Genomic DNA, 27,800 nt, shown 5'->3' on the forward strand with positions numbered 1-27,800 from the left:
AGATTCGGAAGTTACGAAGTTTCCGTGCATTTCTCTTGCCTCTCTGAGCAGCTCGTCCCCGCTCCGCAGCAGTTACGCTGTTAGCGCAGCGGGGCTCAGGTGCTGCAGCGGGCGGGGGCCTGGCGCCGGGAGAAAGGCGGGGACGCAGCTTACGTAAGCGTCCGCTCGCAGGTGCATGCGGCCTCCACCAGCGTGTGGTTCCTGCGCGCTCCCAGGTGCGCAGTTGGCGCAGGCGGCGGCGCGGCACGGCGCCGGCGGGCGCTGGCCGGCGCTCTCAGGTACGGCAGAGTGCGCGTGGAGGGGGCGCGCGGCGAGCGAGGGGGCGGGCTTTCCGTTCCCCAGCAGCCGCGGGCCCGCCCCCCGTATCGGCCAATGGGCGCGCTGGGCGGTGTCACGTGCTCGCCGCCGCCGCCGCCGCCGCCGCCGAAGCGGAGACCGGAGCCGCGAGCGCCACCAGTGCAGCAGCCGCCGCAGCCGCCGCCGCTGGGCTGAGGAGCCGGAGACGCGGGCGGACGAGGTGGCGGCGGCGGCGGAGCGGGAGCGGGGACCGGGCGCGGGCAGAGCGCGGCGGCGCGGGTAGGCTGCGGCGGCGGGGTAGGCGCCTGCGCGGCGGGCCGTCCCGGGCGGGCGGCGGTTAAGGCGGCGGTTGAGGCGGTTGGCGGAGCCGGCCAGGGCCCCGCATTGTTTGTTGTGCGTCCTTAGCAGCGGCGGCAGCGGCCGCGGCGGCCCCGGCGGAGAACAGGGAGCAATCCCGGCCCCCGTGGCTCCGGCATTGTGGCCGCCGCTGCGGTGCCCCGGCCGCTTCGGGCAAGGGCAGCGGGCAGCCTTCCTCACCTTCGCGGGGACGGGGTCCCGGCCCCGAGTGAGGGGAGGGCGTGGGCAGCGTGGGGGGACCCGGCGCCCTGGGTCTCGGTAGGATGGAGGGCGAGGGGCTCCGGGCAGGTGTTGGAGGACATTGGGGGCAGGGGCCGGGAGCGAGGCTTGGGGGGCTGGCGGAGGGTGTGGGCAGACTTGGGGGAGAATGAAGGGTGGAGGGATCCGGCCCAACGGAGCGGGAGGGCCTTCAGGCAGGTTCGGGGGCCCAATGGGGCCAGGGCGAGTGCGAGAGGGATGGAGGACATTCAGGCGGGTGGGGGGCAGTCTGTAGGGGTTCGGGAGGGTGTGAGGGAGGCTTTGGGGAGGGTAGAGGCGAGCGTGATGGGAATGGAAGGAGGAAATTAGGGACTCGAGGGAGGAGTGGAAGAAGCGGATGTCCCGGTCGGGGCTGCGTGTGAGGGGCAGGGAGTGGGGGCAGATTTAAGGAAGGCCACCGGACAAATGTGAAGGGAAATGTGGAGGAAGATGTGCAGGTAGGGGGAAGTGTGGTGGGGAGAGAGGGACGGAGGTGTTTAGGGGTCTCTGGAGTGATGGTGAGGGAAATGGAGGTTTGCAGGGAGGAGGTGTGTGTGAGGGTAGGCCCAGAGGCTTCAGGAGACCTGTGAAGGATGTGAGGACTGTATCTCGCCAAGAGGTGTGTAGGGAAGACAAGAGGGAAGCAGGAGGGTGTTGAGGCTGGACACGTGGGACATGCGGAGGGAGGGCGTGTTGTGGGGGGGGAGAAGACAGGTGTCTCACTGGTGAGTGGTGCTCAGGGGAGAACCGTATGGGGGCGGGGGAGGTGATTGGAGCAGGGCCGGAGTTTGAGAGAAGTGAGGACAGTGGAGTGGGGTGATGGGGATGGACAGGAGCTGTGCAGGGTGTTTAGTAGGTAGCAGATGTGAGTGAAATGGACAGTGTTCTTATGGGAAGTGTAGATGTAGGTAGGGGAAGTAAAAATGTAGGTGGGGGAGCAGCAAGATAGGAAACTCTGGGGTTGGGGAGACATTGCAGAGGACAGGTGGAGTGTAGTATGTGTGAGGTAGAGGGCCAAAGGGGTAGGGGGTGAGGGAAGTGTTCTTGGAGGGGCAGGTGAAGTATGAAAACAGACGGAAGGAAATGATTTGGGGGCAGAAGTGTGGAGGGAAGTTAGGGAGAAGAAGGGGTGGGGGGGTGGTACGTGTGTGAAGGGAAATCAGTAGAGGGAGGTAGTAGGGGATAGGTTGGAAGGGGAAGGATGCAGGTCTAGAGTACATACAGTGTGTAGAGGGAGGGAAGCATAGCTTGGGGGTGCTAGATTTTGTCTGGTAGAGAAGTGGACAGGCAGGAAAGAGGAAGAAGGGGGGGAAACAGGATTTTTTGGGTAGAGGACGTAGAAGAATGCATAGTAGTACATAATGGGGTAAAAGACAGGCAAGGTAGGGAGGTGTGTGAATGTGTCTGTGACTAGAAAGGGATAGGTTGTGTATTGGATTGGGGTGGTGGTAGGGGAAGCAGGTTGTCCAGGTTTAGGGGCAGGAAATGACTGTTCAGGTTTGAGAGAGTTAGGAAAACAGGTTGCTTAAAAGAGAATGGAAGGAGCAGGAGCAGGGTGCCAAAGAGTGGGGAGAGACTGGCAAACTTTGAGTCTTGAGAGATTAAGGGGGTTCAGAAATTTTAGGTCACTGGAAATAAAAGAAAAGGCAGAGTGCAGAAGTTGAAAAAACAAAAACCAAAACAAAACTAAAGAGAGGGGATTACATTCTGTATGTAGAGCTGAAGAGTGTGTGTGGTGTGTGTATGTGGATCCTGGAATGATATTAATGAAAAATGGAGGACATTAAACCCTGTACATATTTGGAAGTTCATGCCTCTAGGATCAGAAAAATCAAGGAGCCCGATTTTAGTTCCAGAACTCTGTGAATGGGGAAGGGATAAGGGAGAGCTGAGTAGTACACACTCCCAAGTTTGGAGGAGGTATGCGGTGGGATATTGTCCTAGTGCATTGCACTGACAAATGTGCAGATGGAAGAGCCATACAGGGTTGTGTGGAGTGCACCACAACTGAATAGAAATAGGATTGCAGCAGGTGCAGGGCAGATGCCTTTGTGAAGATATTGCGAGAGAGCAGGGCCCAGTGTCTGTAGCATTTGAAGGCTGTATCAGGGAGGAAAGGATACCTTGGTGCAGTGTCTCAGCTACCCTGGTGCTTTCTGGGTAATGGGGTAGTTTTCAGGCTTTGAGTGATGTAATATCTGAGTCCCATGCTAGAGGCAGACAGAGGTAATGTACATCCAGCTCCTAAATGTAGCAGGAATGGAGATCTGCGATTCTTTAACTCTCTTTCAAGGTTGCAAATAACTGATCCTAGCTTGTCGGCTTTTTCTCCCAAATAGTTCAAGTAAAATTTGGTTGGAGGCTTTTGGATTTTCTGGTATTGTGATTTGAGTTATGGAGTGTAGTGTTAGCTTTATTGAGGCAAGACTTTTGGGGTTGTGTGGACATACAGCCAATCAGCTTGCCAGACACATAGGAAATAACCTTCAGGGGTTTGAGCACAGATATTTCAGTGCAGGTCTCATTCAGTGTTCTGTGGCTTGTGTTAGATTCTTTGGGATTTGGAAGGATTAAGGAAACTGCTTTGAGACTGCCTTAGTAAGCAGGGTTTTCTAGAATCTTAGAAAATGATTTCCCTTTTGACAGTTGAAAATTCAGTCTTGTCAGATTTTGCAAAAAAATTATTATTCGTCGTGTTGCAGAAATAACTTCAATTATCGCTTTGTGGGCTTCATGTAGTGTGTAATGTAGTACCTAGTATGATTTCAAGTAAAAGGTCTGCTTTGATACCTTGGGAAGCTTTCTGGTTTGATTAGTTTTCTCCTTTTGTCAGTTTAGGAAGTATCTTAATGCGGCCATTGTAAGTTCAAATAATAAGTTTGAGTGGAAGTGGGAATCTTGCCTAAACATAATGAGGGCTTAGCAGAACAACACATTTTAAGTAATCTGAATCTGTAAATATAAATATTTAAAAAATAACCTGGGAGCTCATCATTTTTAAAATCCAAATTTAGGGGCATCCGGGTGGCTCAGATGGTTAAGCATCTGCCTTCAGCTTGGGTCATGATCCCAGGGTCCTGGGATCGAGCCCCACGTCAGGCTCCCTGCTCAGTGGGGAGCCTGCTTGTCCCTCTCCCTCTGCCATTCCCTCCCCTTATGCTCTCTGGCTCTGTCTGTCAAATAAATACATAGAATCTTTAAAAATAAAATAAAATAAAATCCACATTTAAAGTGCATCATGAAGGCAACAAAATAATGTTCTGAAGGCATTGCTGTAAGATTTTATTTTGGAGGGAAAGGTTTTGAAGCATAATAATACATTTCATTGAAATTCTTTGCAGTATTTTGAGATTTGATATATGTGTAGGATATGGTTATAAGGAGCATGTTTGGCCTCTTTGGCTCCCTGGCAGAGAATTTGAGCAGTAGGATATAAGATGAATAGAGTGACCTTTGAAAATTCTCTCCCATATGGCTATTGTTTCCTCCTTGCATTTTTTAAGTCCATTGTGTTAGTTCATTTTATTGATTTGGGGCAAGCAGTATTTTCTTGCTCAGAATACTCAATTCTGGCACAGTGTTCTGATTATATGTATTGTTCTGTGAAGTTCCATGGTTTGGGATAGTTAGTAGGCACTTGAAAATACTGTCCTAAGTTCATGAACCAAGGAAAGCAGGTTATTTAGACTTTGTAGGCTAAATAATTGGGTCTGGTTTTATTTTCACTGCTGACTTGCTGGACAAGATACTTAATCCCTTTGTGCTTGTTTTCCTCCAGAAACCTGACTCTGTCTACCTCCCATGAGAATTGAGATGGTTTATATAAAACAAGTATAAGTCTTTCAGGAAGATTAGAACTATGTAAATATGGGGATAGATGTTATTTCCTTAGCTCCTTTTTTCTTTTTATTTTGGTCAAATAATAATTGGTGCAGAATTTGGCAGTAGGTGGGTTAATTTGTAGTGAGAAACTTGGATAGAGATGAAACTTTTCTGAATGTCAGAGATGTCTGCAAATTGAAGTTTGTTCATTCTTTGCTCTACTGTCTCCTTATCTTTTCTGGCTCATTTCTTGTAGTTGAGTGTTGGTGCCGATTTGAATTCTTGAGTATGAGCAGAAGATCGTGAGAGACATTCTGCATTGTGGCTATAGCCTGAGATGGCTTCTAAGCATGAATTTCCAGAGATGAGCACTTCTCTCATTCAGTGAATTCACTTCCTAAATCAGGAATAGTAAATACATTTTCCTGTGTCTTTTGGAGAAAATCAACTAATTCTAAGTGACTTGAACAGAAAAATAGAGCTATCCCTCTTCTAGTGGCATTAAACTTCCTCCTTTAGATTTATTGAATACTTTTTCCTTTTTAAAATTTTAGTTCTCAAAGACCCATCCTTTTGACATTTCCAAGCCTATTGACAGGTTATGCGCTATTTGAGGAGGAATGATATTTAAATGCTTTAAAAATGTTTGTTAGTTGTAAAAAGCCTCTAGATGCTGGTTATGATTGACATTGCAAAAACGTAAATAGTAAGACATTTTAGACATTAATTTGCTTGAGCTTGGTAATACCCAGCCCTGATAGTAGTCTTTTGTGCTAGCTGATCTTTTTTTTTTCTTTTGAAGATTTTATTTTATTTTAAAGATTTATTTATTTTGGGGGGGGAGGGGCGGAAGGAAAGGGAGAGAGAATCTCAGACTCCCCAGTGAGTGAGAAGCCCAACGTGGGGCTCAGTCTTAGGACCCTGAGATCATGACCTGAGCTGAAACCGAGAGTTGGATGCCCAACTCACCGAGCCAGTCAGGCTCCCCTTTAAAGATTTGATTTTTGGGGGCACCTGGGTGGCTCAGTTGGTTAGGCGGCTGCTTTCGGCTCGGGTCATGATCCCAGGGTCCTGGGATCGAGCCCCACGTCGGGCTCCCTGCTCGGCGGGGAGCCTGCTTCTCCCTCTCCCTCTGCCTGCCTCTCTGCCTACTTGTTCTCTCTCTGTATTTCTCTGTCAAATAAATAGGTAGAGTCTTTAAAAAAAAATAAAGATTTGATTTTTGGGGCGCCTGGGTAGCTCAGTTGTTAGGCGTCTGGCGTTGGGCCCCGCATCGGGCTCCTTGCTCAGTGGGAAGCCTGCTTATCCCTCTCCCACTCCCCCTGCTGTTTTCCCTCTCTTGCTGTGTCTCTCTCTGTCAAATAAATAAATAAAATCTTAAAAAAAAAAGATTTGATTTTTAAGTGATCTCCATACCCAACGTGGGGCTCAAACCCACAACCCCAAGACCAAGAGCCACTTGCTCCACCAGCTGAGCCGGCCAGGTGCCCAGCTGATCTATTCTTAATAGTTTACTCTCTTATATAACAAGTTTGGACCTCCATTACCCATCTTACTGCTCTTACTGTTTTCATTTGTTTTGCATAGCTCTTCTTATTGGAAAATTGGTTGTTTTTTAAAATTTGTTCAGCTGTAGAAAAAGTGTTTCTGACAGGTAATTATGAGAGGCTTCATAATCCAGTCTAATTTTAGAAAACTTTATGGGGAAATGTAAGTTAAATTTATATGTCAGTTAAAACAGGTAAGAATGAAGTGATGAGGCCAGATTAGTGGTGATATAAATATTTAAATGGTTTAAGCCTGAAAGATCTGCAAGTCTGTAACTTTTAGGTCTTGCATTGAATAATGAGGTAACCACATGACCTGATTTGTCACTTTCATGCCTAATTTGATGTATTTCTTGTTTTAAGCGTCCTTGAAATACATCATTTTTGAGAAGTATGGTGTCTGTCTCAAAAAAGACATTCCATATATTTGTGTTGCTGAGTAAATGAATGCCATCCTAAGTTTTAGTTATTTGATATTAAAATTCTCTTAACTTCTGACATAACTAACACTGTGTCGAACATCTGCTTTCTTGAGTTAACTTTAGCACAACTCGAAAGGGTATAGTTGATTATATCAATAATAAAATCACAGCCTTGCATTGTGTGACTTCATGGTTCATTTCCATTTGAAGAGTGAGAATTCTGCCGCGGGTTGTGTAATAAATTCTGAGGCGTTTCTAGGTCATGGATAAGATGTAGTTTCTTACTGCACCTGCAGAATTTCCTGTTCTTTGCAGTTTTCCAGGTACCAGGACTTTTCACGATACCCTATTAGGCAGATCAGCATTTTGTTAAAAATTGAATTTAACCATATTAATACTATTGACATAAGGCAAATAGTAATTGTCCTGAAAGACCCTGTTTAGATTTTTTTTTTTAATTATGCCTACCTGTCCTACCAGTTTAATTCAACAAACATGCATTGACTTTTGGCTCAAAGGCACATTTTGTGCCAGACCTAAGATTTCTTAGTAGGGCTCTATAATACTGTTTTCAGTAAAGAATAGATCCTTCCCTAGATAGATTGGCCCTTAATGTGCAAATGGAGTCTATAACTTTGGTTACCTAGGTAGTGACCTGGTAAAGAGGTGGTTTGTTTCTAACAGTTAAGATGGAGGCAGTTTATTCTTATGATGTTTATAATTCCAAGTAAATATAAAACTCAGGGGCACCTGGGTGGCTCAGTCTTTAAGCGTCTGCCTTCGGCTCAGGTCATGATCCCAGGGTCCTGGGATTGAGCCCTGCATTGGTCTCCCTGCTCGGTGGGAAGCCTGCTTCTCCCTCTCCCACTCCCCCTGCTTGTGTTTCCTCTCTCGCTGTCTGTCTCTCTGTCAAATAAATAAAATCTTAAAAAAAAAAACAACCTCAAACATTGCATCTAATCATAGGCTTTTGTACAACTTAGACAAACTACATTTTTACATAATGAAGTATAGGGTACTGGGTTAGCTCTTATCTTAACTCTGGACAATTGAGTTTTAGTTAGCAAAGCTAGTGAACTAGAGGCGAAAGGTGTTACAGTTTTGATAATATAGGTTAGCAGCTGGAGAGAATAACATTTGGAACCCTTGGTATGTATATTTTCAGTTATTTTTGAAGCAAGCTGTAAATAAACTTTTAATGTCAAGGTTAGTATGGAAGAACAGATATCAAGTATATTAGTGATGAGGCTTTTGAAAAGATGGTATCTTAAAGATAATTATTAACTGTGATGCTCTTTGATATGCCAGCTTTGTGGTAAATGTGGAGTTACACAAAATTGGCTTTTGAGGGGCACCTGGCTGGCCTAGTGGATAGAGCATGTGACTCTTGATCACAGGGTTGTTAAGTTCCAGCCCCATGTTGGGTGTAGAGATTACTTAAAAAATAAAATCTCCAAAACTGACTTTGGTCAGTATTATTGTTTGGTAGTGTTCTTTATTTCTAGCGCTCAGGGTTCACATACCTGGACTTTGGTCCCTGTGGGAGTATAAAGTAGGTGAACAGGAGAGTGTTACATTTAGAGAAATGGAGGCACAGAGTTGACTCTAGAGCAGAGATAGGCAGACTTTCAGAACACCCTTTCAGAGATTCCTGTTGGTTCCCAAATTTGGCCAGGAAGGTTGATGGCTGGGCAAATTTGAAATCTGCTTCTTTTAGTCAAGTCTTTTCAAGAACTGCCTGCAGTAATATGTGGCCTTCCTAGGAAATTTGGGGCTCCAGGGTTATGCAGTAGTAATGAATTTGAAGAAAAGGGCTAGTACTTGGGTGGACTCTCCTTTTAGGTTATTTCTAGAGATGATCCTGTGTGCAACCTTGACTGCTATAATGGGTAGTACAATGTTGTTGACACCAGAAGACTTGGCTTTGAGGTCTGATCCTGTTATTTACTAGTTGTAGTTCTCTCTCCTTATGTATAAAATTGGAATAAAACCCCTAAATTACAGTTACAGTGAGGATTAAAGAAGAAAACTGTAAGCTCTGAAGCACATAACATTTTTTTTTGAAGGGAGGACTGAAGAAGAAATTAGGGGCACACTTTGTAGTAATGAGAAAAATTTGACCCAGAAGCACCTGGATTTTTATTTTTTTTTTTACCATGGCATGTTCAGATGTACATGAAAGAGAACAGTACAATGAACTTTCATGTACCCGTCAACTAGCTTCAATAATTACCAGCATTTTGCTGCTTTTGTTTCATCTACCCCTCACTCACAATTACTTTCTGTTGTTTTTGTTGGAATATTTACAGTAAATCTTAGACATCATATGCTTTCATCCATAAATACTTCAGTATGTATTTCTAATAGGAACCTAAAAAAAGGTATAACCACAAAACTTTTAACTGTCTACGGTAACTATAATTCCTTATCTAATGCTCAGGAGGAGCTGGATTTGAAACATAGCTCTACCACTCACCAGCTTTGTGTGTTAATCAAATTACTTGCTCTCTCTGAGCTTCTGGTTCCTTATCTGTAACATAAAGATAATACCTCATGAAGTTATTTTGAGCTTAAATGAAATAACATATAAAAGGCCTAACATGAATGTTCTCAGTAAATGGCCCAGCCTCCCTTCTGAGCTTCCTATGGCATGTGAATTAGGATTATGGGCTGCCCTCCTTCCTTCTTTAGTATCACAAAGAACAATAGTACTCTGGAATTACTGCCCACTAAGCTAGTGAAATTTCTCTTCATTGGGCTGTTTGACTCTTTTGGTGAAATTCTATAGCAGTTGAAATCATGTCTGTTCTCCCCCTCTCTCCTGCAACATTATTATTCTCCTGTCTTGTGGCTCGTTCTAGTCAGCATACACATGCTGTTATTTCATCTATTTTTTTTTTTTAAACAACCCTTTCTTGACCATGCTTTTTCTTGTAGGTGCAACCCAATTTCTCAGCTTCCTGAAAAAGTTTTTCTACTCATCTTCAGTTCTGTTCTCTCCTGAACCTACAGTAATGAGACTTTCAACCTAATTACGCTACTGAAACTGCTCTTGTCGAAACCACCAAGTTTCTTACTTGACCCATTAGCAGCATTTGGTGCAGTGGATGTCTCCTTCCTTGAAATACTTTCTGCTCTGGTTTCTGGGATACCATATTCTGTTGGTTTTCCTCCTATCTGCTTGGCTTCTCCCTTGTTGGGTCTTCCTCATAACTACTACCTCTTAATATTGGACCACCTGGGATCTCTGCTCTTTATTCTCATTCCCCTGGTGATCTCATCCAATCTCATGGCTTTAATACTGTGTATATGCTGATGATTCTCAGATTCTTATCTCTGAAACTCCAGACTTGTATGTCCTACTGCCTATATTGACACCTCCACTTATATATCTTATTGGCATCTCAAACTAAACTTGTCCCAAACCAAACTCCTGATCTTTACCCTGCCCCCTCTTTCATTCGCCCCTCTTGTGGTATTCCATGTTTTAGTAAATAGCAACTTTCTCCATCTTTCTAGTTGCTCAGGCCAAAAGAGTTGTCCTTGACTCTCTCTCACACGCTACATCTGACCCATCAGGAAATCTTGCCAGTTCTGCCTTCAAAATATAGCCAGACTCTGACCGTTTTTCATCACCTCTACTGATTTAAGTTTACATCAGTTTTTTGAATTATTGCAGTAGCCCCTTTTTGCTCTTGCCCCTTCATATTCTGTTCTCAATACCATAGCAAGGATGATCCTTTTAAAAAGGTAAGTCAGATTTTGTCTCTTTCTGGTCAGAACCCTTTGGTGACTCCCTGTCTTGCTCAGAATAAAAAGCTAAGTCCTGTCAAGGTCTTATGTGCTCAGATATCCTTTTCTTTCCTCTGACCTCATCTCTTACTTTTTGCTTTTCCATTCTGGCCACAGTGGCCTTCTTGCTGTTTCTTTGATGTGCCAGGCATATATTCCTGTCTTAGGCCCTTTGCACTTGCTATTTGCCCTGCCTAGAATGCTCTTACTCAGCATTGCTGAGTAGATAGATTGCTCTGTCTTTGTCAGTTCTTTGTGCATATCTGCCCTTTCTGGTGAAGGCTTCCCTTTCTACCCTGTTAAAATGGCAGCTCCTCCATTTCTGGCCCTCCCCAGACTTCCTTTTCCACCTTTTTCTCATTTCCACTTAAACCATTTAACTTACATTTTACTTATTTTGTGTATTGCCCTTTTACCTTTACTAGAGTAAAAGCTCCATAAGGTAAGGATTAATATTGGTTTTGTATTCTGCAGATTCTAAGCACCTAGAACAGTGCCTGGCACTAAGTAGGTCGTTGACTATTTGTTGACTGAATTATTCTTTTATTGGTTGTAGTCTGTTATTTGGTAAAGATGCTATAGTTGGAATTTCAGTTTTTCCTGTGGAATACTATGTACCTTGAAGTCTTTACGATGTGTTTTTCTTCTTAATGAGTATCCTTTCATAGGACTGCTGTTGGTTTTATTATTAATTCATCATAATTTTGAATGTTATGCACTGTGCTGGTTGGATGGGGAGGATACAAGAATAAAGTACACATAGACCCTGACCTTTAAGAGCTTACAGTCTGTTAGGATAGATGATGGGGTGTGTGTGTGTGTGTGTGTATGTGTGTGTATATACGTGTGTATGTATGTGTAAATATGTGTGTATATATGTATGTATATATGTGTGTGTGTGTGTATTTTTTAAAGGTAAGACCTTAGATAAAATGGTCCAGGAATTCAGAAGAGCAAGAAATTATTTCTAGCTAAGGGAGATAAGGGAGAGACTTCAGAGAGGATGTGATATGTACATCTGTACTGAGCCATGGAAAACAAGTAGGATTCGATAATGAGAAAATAGAGAAGAGAATTACATATGGAGGAAACTGCATTAGCAAAATAAGAATGCTCAAGATTTTTTTTTTTTGAGAAAGAATAAGTGGTTCAGTAGTTAAAGGTGAGGGAATATCAAAGGAATTGGTAAGAGCGTAAGTTTGGAGAGGAATGTTGGAGCCATGGGTGGAAGGCCTTGAATGCAAGAGTGAGGAACTCAGACTTTACTTTGTTGACAGTGAGGCTTCAGTGAAAGGTTTTTGAGCAAGAGTGGAGGGTTGGTATTATTAGGGCTATATTTATGAATTTGATAACTATGTGAAAAGAGAGGCTGAAATGCATTCATTGATTATGATGCTGTTGTACTAGTTTGAAGGAAAAAAGGGCTAAAAGTAGTGGAAAGGGTATAGAAGGGATGCCTTGAAACTGGTGAAACTTGGTAACTGGATGTGAGGGCTGAGTGACAAGTCTACAGGTTTTAAGCCCGGTTGATTGGGCCGGCTAGGGTGCCCTGAAGAGAGGTACGGAATCCAACAGAAGTGGCATCAGGAGGCAAGTTTAGTTTAGTTTCAGTATTGAGTTTGCCAGTGTGGTGGTGACAGTCAGGTGATGATTGTTTTGATAAAAAGAAAATTAGGGATGTTTAGAAAGGATGTGCATCTGTGGCTTTATGCTTTCATTTTGATACTAACTGCCAGAAAGAGAAGACTTGATTTTGAATCTGTTACTGAGGTCTGAATCTAGATAATTGATTTGGAAAACTTCTGATAAGGCATCCAGACTTCTTTTGATTTGTAAGTGCCTCCACTTGTTTCACTAGGTTTGTTAGATAAGTTGCTCTAGGTTGTAAAGCACTTCATGTATTCTCAGCAGTTTGTTACAACTTAGATGTCATCCTTTGAGCTTTCCTTTACTGCTTCATGGGCTATGGGTATCTAAACTGTGTCTGTCCCACCCTTTTGCAAACCACAGATGAGGGGCACCTGGGTGGCTCAGTTGGTTAAGCATGTGCTTTTGGCTCGGGTCATGATCCCAGGGTCCTGGGATCCAGCCCGCATCTGGCTCCCTGCTCAGTGGGGAGCCTGCTTCTCCCTCTCCTTTTGCCCCCTCCCCCTTCCCCCGCTGGTGTGCTCTCTCTCGCTCTGCTCTCTCTCAAATAAATAAAATATTAAAAAACAAAACAACAGATCGGAGTTCCCAACTAGTCACCTCCATCACTTTGTGTAGATCCTGTTAACAGGTTTGCATGATCATGCCAAGCCCCGCTTCCTTCCCCTAAGGATTTAGAAGCACACTGGAGGAAGACAAGCCTTCCACCCTAATTAATGGTAGTTAAGGTGTTAGTTGCCAAAACATGTCTTTAACAACCTACACTTGACAAAATACCAGAAGATACTAGAGGATTTAGCTTCTCTTCTAGGCATAGTCAAGAACAGAATAAGATTCCTTTAGATTATAACCTTTTCAGAGGCTTGTAGCAGGAGTTTAGTCTGAAGGTCATTTATGGGAAAAAAGACGTATTTGCAAAATAATTTTGATTAATGTATATAATTTTTATTTATAGGCTATCTAATGATGCATTATATTTATATTTTTGTACTTAATGCATTTTTATTAGTTGGATAAAAAGACATCCTTGAATTTATTAGTTAAAAACTTGAAGTTCACCAGCTTGTTTTATTATGGTGACCTTGAGCTTACCACATTAGTCATCTCTGAATTAAGTCTTTTCCTTTGTGCTTAGATCATAATGTTAGTGAATATGATTTTGGCACTGTCATTATAGGATCTGTTTTTGTTTCCAGTAAATAGGAGTCAGTAGGACCCAATTACCCTGAAATGAGAAGATTTTCCTATATAGGATAACACATTTTCAGCTCAGCGGACGTGTGGTGGCTTTTAGTTTGTCAGGTTTAGCATATATTGTAGTTAAACTTTTTTAGATCTAGGTAATTTTATTTCACATAATCGGTTTGCCAAGAATATAAGGTATAGCATCTTGTGAGAAAGTTTTGAGGTTCTTTTAGCCCTGCTTTGTTCTTTGATAGATGAAGAATTCAGGATATATCCTGAGCGGTTAAGGGACTTGTCCAGAATCACACATATAGCTGGTGGCATAGTTGGGGTGAGAGGTGGATTTCTCGACCTCCAGGCTTGGGCTCCTTCCACTATGTCAGGCTGCTTCTTTAGAAATGTGGACCAGAAAACCTCAAATAAACTCAGTTTATCTGGTCACCTTACTGGCATCTAATGATGTTCAGTAGGAATAATTATGGTACTTTTTTCCTCTTTCCCTCTGAAAATTAATTTTTTTTAAATTAACCATTTCAAACTGAAGAGTTCAGTGGCATTTAGTACATTCACATTGTCTAGGAACCACGACCCTCTCTAGTTCCAAAACATTCCCATCACTCCAAAGTGAAACCCCTGACCCATTGAGCAGTTTCAAAAATTTTTAAGCAATTAAAATAAAAATCTTTAAACAATTAAAATAAAAGTCTTTACTATGACGAGGTTGACAATAGCAGGTTTCATATTAGTGGTCACTCCTAGGGCTTTGCTACCTGTCTCTGGTTTGCCAGTGAGAAATAAAGTGAATTCTCTTTATGTTAATTAGTAGTGGATGTATTACACTTACAAACAATGGCAACATTAAAAAAGAAACTGTCAGACACATAATGATTAACAATACTAATAATAGGTATGCATTATGCATATTATCTCTAATCTTCACACTAGCCTTTTAAAGTGGTTGCTCTTGTTCAGAAAAGGAAACGGAGGCTTGGGGCACCTGGGTGGCTCAGTCAGTTGAGCGTCTGAGGTCGTGATCCCAGGGCCCTGAGATTGAGCCCCATGTTGGGCTCCCAGCTCAGTGGAGATCCTGCTTCTCCCTCTACCCCTCCGCCTGCTTGTGCACGCGCTCGCTCTCTCTCTCTCTCAAATAAAATCTTAGAAAAGAAAAAAGAAAAGAAAACGGAGCCTTGTTGAGTAAGTTCAGAATCACTTAATTGGTAAGTTGTGGACCTGCGATTCAAATCCATGTCTATTTGGTTCCAAGAGTTGAGTGTTCACTAAATTTGGGAGTAGACAGGCAAAAAGCAACAGATGGAAGAGATCATCTTGTATGGGGGACCTGGTACTCTTTTAGCAGGACAGTGTGTAAGGGAAGGGGGGTTGAGTTTGCTGGTTGCAGTATAACCACTTTCTCCTGACCACTTGTGATCTGTATTCCATATGAGAAAAGCAAAATATGAAATAACCTTTGGAACTCTCTAGTGGACATTATAAGTAATTAGAAGAAATTGTAGCTTCTGAGATTTTGTGTTTTGAAATTCTTTCTTTCCCTGCTCATTATTTTAAAATCATAAGTTGATTTGCTGAGAAGTTAATAGTAGTCTTAACGGTATCAGAACTTGATTGATTTCCCATTTTAAGATACTTTTAAAAAGTATCTTAGATTAAGATACTTCACTTTCAATGAAGAATAACTCAAATTGTGTGTGTTGAAGGGTTTTGTAATTATACTTTTGCCCCAATTAAGAAAACTCTTCCTTTTAGCTTTTTTAAAGTTTGAAAGAACTTTAAATAGGCCAGTTTTCAGTCATTCTTCTTAAAGTGGCTAGTAAGTCACCTAGTAAACCTTGTCATTTTTCTTTTTTTCTCCTTCCTTTTTTTTTTTTTAATTTTATTTTTTAAGTAATCTGTACACCCAGTCTGGGGCACGAACCCACAACCCCGAGATTAAGAGTCACATGCTCTACCCACTGAGCCAGTCAGACTCATATTTGTGTTTTGAATGACATAACTTCTCTTCTCCTGGAGTAATTTGCTTCACTATGCTAGGTTAGGCTAAAAGGGATGGTAATGTAAAAGATAGCTTCCTGGCTCCTTAGACAAAAGAGATTGATTTTTAAAGATTTTTTTATTTCTTTATTTGACAGAGCACAAGCGGGGGGGGGGGGGCAGGCAGCAGAGGGAGAGGGAGAAGCAGGCTCCCTGCTGAGCAAGAAGCCCATGTGGGGCTTGATCCCAGGACCCTGAAATCCTGACCTGAGCCGAAGGCAGTTGCTTAACCAACTGAGCCACCCAGGCACCCCGAGAAAAGAGATTTTTTTTTTTAGATTCTGTGAGAATACCAGGAATGTAAGCTATAGCAACAGCAGCCATTTGAAATGTCCTGAGTTTAAGCGTATTGATAGTTATCCAAAGAAGTATGGATTTTTGACAGTGACCTTGTGACTTTTGCTAATATCTAAATAGTAGGTACTTCCATAAATGGATTTCAGGCTTTTAAAAACTTTATTTAAAAATTTTAAAATGCCCTTGTAACTTGACTCAAACATTACACATTATTTTTCTGTTTTGACCTAGGGATGAGGTTTTATTAACGCTGGAACCAGCCAAAATATGTTGTAAAGAACACAGGCCTTGGAGTTGGCCAGATTTATTTTCAAATCCTTCCTCTCCCACTTACTATCTGTAAGACCTTCTTTCACCTTTTAAAAATGAATATAATATCTGACAGTTGTGTAGAATAGGATTAGAGGGTGATTTCTCACAGGGGCTCAGCACAGTGTCTGGCACATACTAATAAATCGTGTTCGGTTTGTAGCTGTTGCAGGAAGAAATCTTAAACTTTGGTAGCCTAGACAAATATCAGTGTATGCAAATAGGGTAAAACCTCGTCTCCTAATGTACACTGTCCTGCAATCAATACATTTCTTCTTGGATTTTTTGTTTCTTTGTGTGTGTTGAAGTGCCATGTGTCAGTTTTCAGTAGTTCCTGTAGCTTGCTCTCCTTTTCTCAGAAATGCTTGGCAAAGATCTCCATTGATTATTGTATAATTTGCCTCAAAGACTAGATGGTGCTTCCTATAGAGGTTAATGATGAGGCATTTGCTTCCCATAGCAATCCTTCAGTTAGGTATTCCTGTGCTGCATGCTAACAGGTTCTTACCACCTTCAGAGATGTCTGCTGGCAGAATGCCCAAGCTTTTGTCAAAGAAGGAAGCTCTGGTTGCCTGGAATGAAAGGAGTACAGAGTGCCCGCTTAGTGTTTATAGTATATTTTATGATAATTATTAATATTAAAGCATGAAGAGCTATATCCTGGTCTATAAATTTTACTCATTACTTCCCCATTATTTGTATCGCTTCTCTTATTCTGTTCAGAAAAGGATACAGAGGACCTTTTTACTCTAAAACTGTAGGGTTGAAGTTGTGATGAATCATGATCCAAGAATATTAGCTATGGAGGGGACTTTGGAGATCAGTTAGACTAACCCTCTTGTAGATGCGAAAACTGGCTGAGAGAAGTTGTAACTTGCTCAAGGACACAGAATAAGCGACAGGTCTGATTTCCAGTCTAGGGTTATGAAGCTAACCTGGTAGAGTGCAGAGAGCACTGGACTTTGGAGTTACACAGTGCTGGTTCTGAGTCCTGATTCCACCATTTATTAACTGTGTGACCTTTGACAAGTACATCTGAGTCTCTTTGCTGCTCTGTTATATGTTGTTTGCAGGGTTGTGAGGATTTGAGATAATGTAAGTAAAGTATAGTGCCTGGCATATGTTATGGGCTCAATAAATGCTGTCTGTTATGTTGTACTGTTTTTCTTGATTACTTAAAACAGGTCATATGGCTAAGTGATTATTGTTTATGAAATGGGAATCAATGAGAACGGTTGATGTTTTTGCCAAATCCTTTCGCTGAAAATCTAAGTAGTTGTTCATTGTAGGAGGACTGCTTACTGCAAAACGAGTGCAAAACATTCATCAAGAGCTTAGTGAATACTGCTCCAAGTTGTACAGTGTTGACATGGTTCTTTTCTGGGAAATTTTTGCATTTCTGAAGTGAAACGGAGCTAGTGTGAGGAACACCCAAATCAGCGTAAATTTAGTTAGGCCAGCCTAACTCAGTAGTTTTAAACTCAGTAGTACTTTATACTCTTCAAAAATTATTGAGGACCCCAAAGATCCCTTGTTTATGTGTTCTATCTGTTGATATTTGGATTTTTAGAAATTATATCAGATGAAATTTACATATTTGTTCATTTAAAAATAGTAACCATTTTATGTTAATACAAATTATATACAAATATGTGTATAAATATATATTTTAAGATTTTAGGTTTCTAATTTTTTGTTTCAAATTATAAAAGTGTACCTGTAAATTAAAGTGATATAGAATCAAAGTAAAAATGAAATTATTTCATTCCTGTCAAATACACATTCCACCCCTGCAGTCAACAATTCAGCGTGTATTCTTTCATAACTATTTTTATGCAATTATAAATTCTCTCTCTCTTTCATACTGCAGATGTTGTTTGGTGACCTACTTTAAGAAAAAAAATAAAAGTTATATATATTTTGGATGTACAACATGATGTTTTGATATACACACACCTAGTGAATGGTCACAACAGTCAACCTAATTAACATCTCCATTTCTCATATAGTTATGTGTGTGTGTGTTGAGGGGAGGTGAGAGCACCTAAAATCTACTCTGATCAAATTTCCAGTATCCAATACAGTATTATTAACTATAGCTATCATGGTTTACATTAGATGTCTAGACTTACTCATCCTACATAAGTACAACTTTGTACCCATTGACCAGTATCTACCCATTTCACCCACTTCCTACAAATGATAGGTTTTTAATGTAAAATAACTTTTCTTTTTCTTTTTTTTTAAGATTTTATTTATTTATTAGAGAGAGAGAGAGCAAAAGCAGGGGGAGTGGCAGGGAGAGGGAGAAGCAGACTCCCCGCAGAGCAGGGGGAGCCCGATGTGGGACTCGACCCCAGGACCCCGGGATCATGACCTGAGCCGAAGGCCGTTGCTCAACCAACTGAGCCACCCAGGCGCCCGTAAAATAACTTTTTAACAACAAAAAAATTTAGTGAGATGACTGGCATTGCTTTACATTTTTGCACATCTCAATGTGTAGCTTAATAGAAGACAGCTGGGTTCTGATAGCTGCTGCTGCATTTAGCCTGTTGGGTTATGTTGTTCTGGTTGAAGTGTATAAAGAAGAAAATTAGGCTTCACAAGATTTGCAGTCGGAAAAGGGGAGGAGTATTTTAATAGCCTTTTCAGATAATTGTGGATATTCTTCTTTGATACTATATGAAAACTTGACAAATGGTAGTTTCTTGAAGGAATCTGAAGCCAGATCAGTGAACTTTTCTTATTCTGTTACATTAAAATCCAATAGTCTGTTGCATTTTGAATGGATCTTTTATCCATACATGATTTCATAATATCATGTGTTGGTCATTTGGAAAGTGTTGGTTCACTGAATTATGTTGAGCTTCCAAATGTGACACATTTCATTATATATCTCTACACATTATGTAGTTTCTGGAAAGCTACATTCATGAGAGGGAGTTAAAAAGGCACATAATGCCTTACTACTACTTTGAAAATACTTTTGGCTTTGTATGCCCCTGAAGGGGTCCTGAATACCCCTAGAGGGCCTGGGTCACAATTTGAGAACCATGGAGTTAGATTAACTAAAGGTTAACTGACTAAAGGTAGTGAGCAGGCTTGCAGATTGCAGCTTTAATAATGGATAATCTGGAAATTTTATTTATTTATTTTTAAAGATTTTATTTATTTGACAGAGAGACACTGAGAGAGGGAACACAAGCAGGGGGAGTGGGAGAGGGAGAAGCAGGCTTGCCATGGAGCAGGGAGCCCGAGCCCGATGCGGGGCTCGATCCCAGGACCCCCGAGATCAGACCTGAGCTGAAGACAGATGCTTAACAACTGAGCCACCCAGGTGCCCCAATCTGGAAATTTTAATGGATTTAATGGATTGTTGTACAAACCCTAGTCTTAGAAACCATCCTATTCTTTATTTTGAAATGCAGTGAATTGGCCTTTGAACACTTGAGTGCTTTTTTATAGACAAGGCATTATGTTGTTGTGCTACCAAAGATACACGTTATGAAAAAGGATTCCTTTTCAGTAGTTTACAGTCTAGCTAGAGAGGTAAGACATACTTTCATGAAAAAGATAACAGTACAGTGTTCTCTGGTAACAAATGTGACATACAGTGCTGGGTAGAATGAGTTTTAAATAGGTGGAGAGAGGAAGCCATTGTTTTTATGGAAGAAAACTGCAGTGCTTGTTCAGATAGTCATTACGTCAGTTAGGCTAGACTGGAAAATGCATATAGAATAATTAAGCTAGGCTTGTAAAATTAAATTGCAGTTTATATTTCTGTTCTTACATTGTTGTCCTGTTTTTGTAGGATTGTATGGTTTCCAGTGTTTTTTAGAGATTATTTGCTTTCTTTTTTTAGGCGAATTCCCTGTGTTGTGGGTAGGATAGATCTATCAAACATCTATCAAAATGTTATCACTATTTGGTAGATAAGAAAACAAGATTAAAATCTGCCAAGAACACATACATATGAGTAATACATTATTTGTACATATTAGAATATGTGTATATATGCTCAAAATAGAATAAAAAATTGATCCTTTTCTTTAGGGAAAAATATATACGAATATGTATACAGAGTGTAAATATCTCCACTCAAGACTTTGTAGAAATATTTTAATGCTCCCTGAAGTACCTGTGTATACTTTGTGCTTGGTTGTTCCCTTATTGGCTTGTTAATAGATATTTTTTTTTTAAGATTTTATTATTTATTAGAGAGAGAGTACAAGCAGAGGGAATGGCAGAGGGAGAGGAAGAAGCCGGCTCCCTGCACAGCAGGGACCCTGATGTGGGGCTCAATTCCAGGACCCTGGGATCATGACCTGAGCTGAAGGCAGACGCCCAATGAACTAAGCCACCCAGGTGCCCCTGTTATAAAGATTTTTTTAAAAAAATTTTAAAGTGCCTAGTGCTAGAAGGCACTCATGGTAGCTCTTGTTATTGTTGTTGCTGTTGTTACAGCCTGTTCAACTCTGAATTATCTCTAATGTACCAGTTTGATAAGACATTTAACTTCTTAGTCCATTTCTGACATCCATTTGTTAAATGGTAGTAATTCAACTGTTCTGGTCTCCACGTGTGGAGTGCTTCTTAGTTGTGTTTTAGGCACTGTGCTAGGTGCTTTACATGCATTGCCTCTTTAGATCTTTGCAACAGTTTCACTATGAGGTGAGTAATGATGTTTCCATTTTATAATGGGAAAAGTGAGTCTGGCAATGGTTAGTTGCTCAAGGTTCTTACTAGTTAAATTGTATAGCTGGGATTTGAACCCTCATCTGTCTCCAAGGTGTTATTTTTTACCTTTCCATTTGGGCAGTAAGTTAATATTTTTGGAATATTTAGCTGCTTTTCAAAGGACAGGGGTGTGTGTGTGTGTGTGTGTGTGTGTGTGTGTGTGTGTGTGTGGCTGAGGGGAGTTGGATGGTGGTTATTCTCCCTTTTTACATGTATTGGTTTGTGTTTGAATTCCAGAGTTTTTTTTTTTTTTAATGATTTAGTCATTTGATTACCTAATTGCTTGATGAAATCATGGTAAAATAGAAATGAATTAAAGTTTTCAAGATCTCTTTTTCAAGGTGACATTTTACTATATTGGTGAAGAACAGTTTGTGGGCTTTTACAGCTTGTTTTAGGCCAAGAATTGACTTACCTTTACTTTCTAATACATTACTCTTTGATTGAATAATATGGTTATAGTCACTTTTGAAAGAGTATTGTGGCTTACAAAGCTTGTGTGAGGAAAAAAATTCATTTGTACTGGCAGTCAGCCAGTATTTTATAAGCTACAATTTTCTTTTGAATAGCTGGTGGTTTGTAGCTCCATAATTTGTGGTTCTTCTGAACTTGTAAAAAGATTACACATATTTAAAAATGACCTTATCACTAATGTTTTAAGCAACTCAAAACTGTCGAATTCTCTTATGTTATAGTGTTCTTGTTTTCTTGCTTAGTTTTTCTGGGCTGAGAGTGTGATGCATTAATTATTTATATCGTATATATACTTCCCCCCTCTAAGTAAATCTCCAAACAAACCTAAAACCAAAAACTACTTTGGTAATGTAACAGGCATGGTTGAAGGCAAAGAAAATATTAATCTCTCCACACTGGTCTGCCAAGTCCTTGCAGTATCCATGCTATTCTATTCCTTAGCCACTGCTGCCAGATATGTTGAATTATGTGGTATGTGAGTTTGTTTGGGTGTGTTTCGTGTTCCTGCATGACATTTAGTTTTAAACCAGTTTTGATGTTTCCACTGCTGCTTTTTCACATCCAGGTGGAAAAGAGCACTTCATTTGAAATGCTTCATGTTTTATACCTTGTTCTCATGGTTTATGTGTAGGTAGTTACATTTGTGAAAGTCATGAGGTTATTTTATATCCTTCCTGTTGATTTAGGTTAAATCCTAAATGGATGGAATATGCTATGATAAACTTCTGGTTTGGAAGATTTTAGAAAGCCAAGTTAATAAGTTCTATTTTCATATTTATAGAAATTTCACAGATATAAATGAACCTAGTATTCAGCTTCTGACTTAAACTCCATTGTCAAGTAGGGACATTATTTAAAAATAAACTGTTGTGAACTGTTGTCTTTCTTGAGCTAATTTTTTGAGTCTTTTATTTCTGGAAGGTGGGTGAGATTTGGGTTTAAGTTTCCATTTATCAGTGAAATGATTTTCGTAGCTAAGATTTTAGCAAATTGTTAATGGCCAAATCCTTAACACTTCTTAATAATCTTGGCATGCTAATAACAGGTTGCTTTTAAAAAGACTCTTGCTCTGGAGGATACTGATTCTCAGTCTTGACTGCACATTTTCATTAGTTGAGAGCCTAAAAAATACAGATGCCTGGGTTTCACCTTGAAGGTCTCTAGTTGAGTTGGTTTAGGATGCTTCCTAAGCATGAGGGTTTTTAGAGGTGATTCTTATGTGTATTTGAAGCTGAGACCCACTGCTTTGCAAAATTTGTCAGCCCACCCAAGGGGAAATATTTGACTTTGAAGAGCAATTGTATCTTTACCTCTGGAGCTTAAAAAACTTATTTTGAGATAATTATAGGATGACTTGCTGTTGGTAAGAAATATCCAATAATAATTTCTCTATAATTTTGTTATTTCAAGAATGTTATAAACTTTTAAGATTGGCTTTTTCCACTTAGCATAATTCCATTGAGATATCCAAGTTGTTGCATGTATCAATAGTTTTTCTTTTTATAAACTGAATAGTATTCCATGATAGGTAGGTATGTCACAGTTTGTTTAATCATCATCTGTTGAAGGATATTTGGATTGTTTTCAGTTTTTGGCTATTACCAGTAAAGCTGATGTGAACATTAGCATACAGGCTTTTGTGTGGTCATAAATTTTCATATTTCTGGGATTAATGCCTAAGAGTGCAATTGCTCTATTGAATGGTAAATGCCTTTTTAGTTTTCTAAGTCACTGCTGTATTTTTTCAGAGAGGCTGTAGCATTTTACATCCCACACCAGCAATGTGTGAGTGGTTCAGTTTCTCCCCACCTTTACCAGCATTTGATGTTATCACTGTTTTTTAAGAAAAAATAATAGACTTTATTATTTAGAGCAGTTTTAGATTTATAGAAAATCAAAGAGATAATACAGAGTTCCCATAAAGACCTTCCTCTTTTACTGGTTTCCCCTTTTATTAACATCTTGTGTTAGTATGGTAAATTTGTTAAAATTGATGGATCAATATTGATACATTATTTTTTGCTAAAGTCCATAGTTTAGGTTTCAGTCTTTGTGTTGTACATTCCGTGGGTTTTGACAAGTGTGTATGTATCATATAGTTTCATTGCACTAAAAAAATCTCCTGTACTCTACCTATTCAGCCCACCCCAGCCCCTGGCAACCACTAATCTTTTCCTGTCTGTAGTTTTACCTTTTCCTGCATGTCGTATAATTGGAATTATATGTATGTAGCCTTTTCAGGTTGGCTTCTTTTGCTTAGCAATATGCATTTAAAGTTCTTCCATGTCTTTTGGTGGTTTGATGGCTTTTTTTTTTTCCCTTTGATGGCTCATTTTAAAAATTGCTGAATAATATTTCACTGTATGGATGGATGTATTGCAGTTTATTCACTTATTGAAAGCCATCTTGGTTGCTTCCAGTTTTGAGAAATTATGAATAAAGCTGTGATAAACATTTGTTTGCAGGTATTTGTGTGGACATAAGTTTTCAACTCATTTGGGTAAATACCTAGGACTGTGATTCTTGGATTGTATGGTAAGACTGTGCTTAGCTTTGTAAGAAACTGCCAGATGGTTTTCTTAAGTAGCTGTACTATTTTGCATTCTCTCCAGAAATGAATTATTTTTTATTTTAGCCATTTAGATCAATATGTAGTGATATCTCATTGTGGTTTTAATTTGTATTTCTCTGATGGCCAGTGATATTGAATATCTTTTAATGTGCTTGTCATCTAATGTGTCCTTTTCAGTGAAATGTTTGTTCACATCTTTTGCCCACTTTCTAATTGGATTGCTTCTTTTTTCACTGTTGATTTTTGAGAATTCTTTATATATTCTAGATATAAGTCTTACTGGATATTTGATTTGCAGATATTTTCTCCTAGCCTTTAGCTTCTCCCTTTTTTCTTCTTCTTCTTTTTTTTAAGATTTGTTTATTTTAGAGAGAGGGAGAGAGTGTGCGAGCAGGGGGAGGGGCAGGGGAAGAAGGTGAAAGAGAATCTCAAGCAGACTCCCTGCTGAGCACGAAGCCCAACACAGGGCTTGATTTCACAACTCTGATCTCATGACCTGAGCTGAAATTAAGAGTTGGACACTTAACTGAATGAGCCACCCAGGCACCCCTAGCTTGTCCTTTTATCTTCTTAACTGGATGTTTCATAGATCGAAAGTTTTTAATTTTCATGAGGCCCAGTTGATCAGGTTTTCCTTTTATGGATGTTGCTTTTCATGTCAACTCCAAGACATTTTGACCTAGCTCTATGTCCTGAAGATTTTCTCCTATGATTTTTTTCCTGAAAGTTTTTATAGTTGTAAGTCTGTGATCCATTTTGACTCAGGTTTTTTTTTTTTTTTCTTTTTTAAGATTTTTTTTTTATTTATTTGACAGAGAGAGACACAGCGAGAGAGGGAACACAAGCAGGGGGAGTGGGGGAGGGAGAAGCAGGCTTCCCACAGAGCGGGGAGCCCAATGTGGGGCTAGATCCCAGAATCCTGGGATCATGACCTGAGCCGAAGGCAGACGCTTAACGACTGAGCCACCCAGGCGCCCCCCCCTTTTTTAGATATATATATAACATGTGAGGTTTAGATCAAAGTTCTTTTTTTTTTCTATCTTTCTTTTTTTCTTCTGGCCTTTTGATGTCTAATTCCTGCAGCGTCATTTGTTGTAAAGGCTATCCTTCCTCCATTGAATTGCTTCCTCCATTGAATTGCTTTTGCACCTTTGTCAAAACCCAATTGGGCATGTTTGTGTGGATCTGTTTCTGGGTTTTCTACTCTGTTCCATTGATCTATGTGTATTACTGTAGCTTATAATAAGTCTTTAAATGGGGTGGAGTGACTCCTCCCCTTTTATTCTTTTTCAAAACTGTTTTAGCAATTCTAGGTCTTGTGCCTTTCCATATTTTAGAATATTCCAAATTTTAGAGTAAGTTTGTGCCTAAAAATAACCTTGATAGGAATTTCATTAAATCTGTGGATCAGTTTGGGGGGAATTGACAGCTTTACTATGGGTATCTTTACCATGGATTTTAATAGATTGGAATGAGATTAGAAAGAAGTAGTTCTGTAGAGAAAGTACTGAAACTTCTTAAATTGGACAGAGAGATTTGTTTAACTACCAAAGTGTTAATTTTTTAAGTCCCACTCCCCCTTTGGTGCTATAACAACACCATTAACAGAGCAAAGGAAGTGGAAGCAGTTGTTCATTTATTCACAGTTATATTCACTCAGCATTCTATGAGTTATCTCTTGTAGGCTGGGTAGTTCAAGGCATTGGAATACAGTAGTAAATGAGACAGACAGGGTCCCTACTCTCATTGACTTTATGCTCCTGTGGGGAAGTGGTAAGCAAATAATCAAGAAATACATCAGTTAAATGCTATGTGGAGAATTAAAATGGATTGATATAAAGTAGAGTGATAGGGTGGCTACTTGACTGGATGATCAGGGAAAGCCTCTGAAGAGATGTCGTTTATGGTTAGATCTGAATGTTAAGAAAGAGTCAGCCTTCGGGAGAAAAGGGAGAAGACTGTTCCAGTCAGAGGGAACAGCTAGTGTGGTGCAGGGACACGATTGGTACGTGGGAGGAACTAAAAAGAGGGATTGGAGTATAATGAGCAAGAGGGAGAGCCAAGAGGGTGGGTGGGGAGAGAGGGAGAGGTACAGATACAGATGGCTTTGGTGAGGTAGGCAGGGGCCAGATCAGCTAGTATTTTGTAAGTCAGGGTGAGGAGGTGATTTTTATTCTGAGAATGACAAGATGTTGGAAGACTTTGAATGAGGGAGTGAGAAGGTTTGATGTTTTAAATGATGACTGAGTTGTATGGAGAAAGGATTGTATATAGGGGCCAGAATAAAAGCGGGAAGATGAATTAGGAGGTTATTTCAGTTTAGGTGAAAGATGATGCTGGGAAGGGATTCAGGATGTATTTTAGAGATACAGTTGATAGGATATTTGACAGTCTGTATGGGAGGACTATATATATATACACTTATTTATTTTAGAGTTTGGGTGGAAGGTTATTGGTGTTCAGTGAGATAGGTGAGACTTGGGAGAGGAGTAGGTTTTGGGGAAATTTTTTCATAGTCCAGGTTTTTGATCACTTTGTTTTCAGTGATGTCCGTCATCAATTGGTAGAGGCCAGGATTATAAGTATAGTATGGTGATCTGTATATTGGCATTATTTAGAGTCATGGAACTGGGATAGGCCAAAAGAGAGTATGATGATAGATGAAGGGGCCTAGGACAGAACCTTGGAACACTGGAACATTTTAAGGTCTGGAAGAGGTAGAGACAGAGCCAGCAAAGCATAGGAAGGTTTAGCCTTTGGTGCCTGGCTCTTTTTAGTTTGCCCCCTTGAATCCATTAACTCAATAACATTAAAGAAAATGCAATATCCTTAGATTTCAGTGTGGTGGACGGACAATACTTAGAATTTTTATATGGAGGAAGAGAATGGCTTCATCAGGAAAGCATATACATGCATGTGTTGTGATGAGCACTGGGTGTTATATGCAGTGTCGTTGAACACTACATCAAAGACGAATGATGTACTATATGTTGGCCAACTGAACATAATTAAAAAAAAGCATATACATAGGAAGCAATTGAGTATCTACTTGGGTCTAGCATAATGCTAAAATTGGGGTACACAACAAAAGAGGTGTGAAATATAGACCTTGTTTTCGTTGAACTTTGATGGAAAGAGAGGCAAAAAAGAAAATGGGTAAGCAATGGTAGCCGAAGAGGATTTCTTAGAGGAGTTGGGGCTTGAAGAATAAATAGGACTTAAGTAGGCAGGGAAGAAGAGCAAATCCAGGTAACAGAATAAGGTGTGATAGAAAGGCAGTGAGCTTTTTAGTCAGAAGACCTAGTTTGAATGTGGGCTCTGTGACTTAATAGCCTTGTGAACTTGGTTGAGTCCCTTTGAACCTGTGTCCCCCCTGCTTGCCTCATAGGGCTGCTATAAAGATGAAGACTAGGGTTGCTTCAACTCTAATGACAATATACTCGTCCTCATATTGGATTGTGATACTCATTTATTGCAGATACTCATTTTATTAACAAGCTTCATAAATTCAAATGTCTCATTTAATAATTTGTATTTATCATATATTCTGTAAGTTTCCATTAAAAATTATTTATGCATGGGCGCCTGGGTGGCTCAGTTGGTTAAGTGACTGCCTTCGGCTCAGGTCATGATCCTGGAGTCCCGGGATTGAGTCGCACATCGGGCTCCCTGCTCAGCGGGGAGTCAGCTTCTCCCTCTGACCCTCCCCCCTCTCATGCTCTCTCTCTCTCTCTCTCTCATTCTCACTCTCAAATAAATAAATAAATAAAATTTAAAAAAATTATGCATAGTGCCTAGGCCAGTGTGAAGCATTCAGTAAATTGTAGGTGATAGTCATTATTATTACTCTGCTCTGGCTCTAAGATTAGCATAGCAAAAGGAGATGACAATCTCTTCCTTTCAGGAGTTTTGCTCTGGGTGGTTGGTAAGTCATACTCATGTGAATGCAAGGCAGAGACCAAAAGTCTCTGCCCCTGGTGCCTAAATTTGTTGTACACACACAGGAAAACAGGCAAGGCATCTTCATTGGGCCTCATTGTGGCAGTGAGACTAAAT

General features: G+C 40.5%; 1 protein-coding gene across 2 annotated transcripts in view; it reads left to right on the forward strand.

The window, feature by feature from the left end:
- Positions 1 to 531: 531 nt before the first annotated feature.
- LOC113934082 (spermatid perinuclear RNA binding protein) overlaps positions 532 to 27,800 on the forward strand; it is a 132,993-nt gene continuing 105,724 nt past the window's right edge. For both annotated transcript variants that reach the window (XM_027614638.2, XM_027614637.2), the window contains exon 1: positions 532 to 576. The gene's annotated coding sequence lies outside the window, so the exon portion shown is untranslated. The remainder of the gene's footprint in view (positions 577 to 27,800) is intronic.

This window comes from Zalophus californianus, chromosome 13, assembly GCF_009762305.2.
Source record: "Zalophus californianus isolate mZalCal1 chromosome 13, mZalCal1.pri.v2, whole genome shotgun sequence".
Taxonomy (NCBI): Eukaryota; Metazoa; Chordata; class Mammalia; order Carnivora; family Otariidae; genus Zalophus; species Zalophus californianus.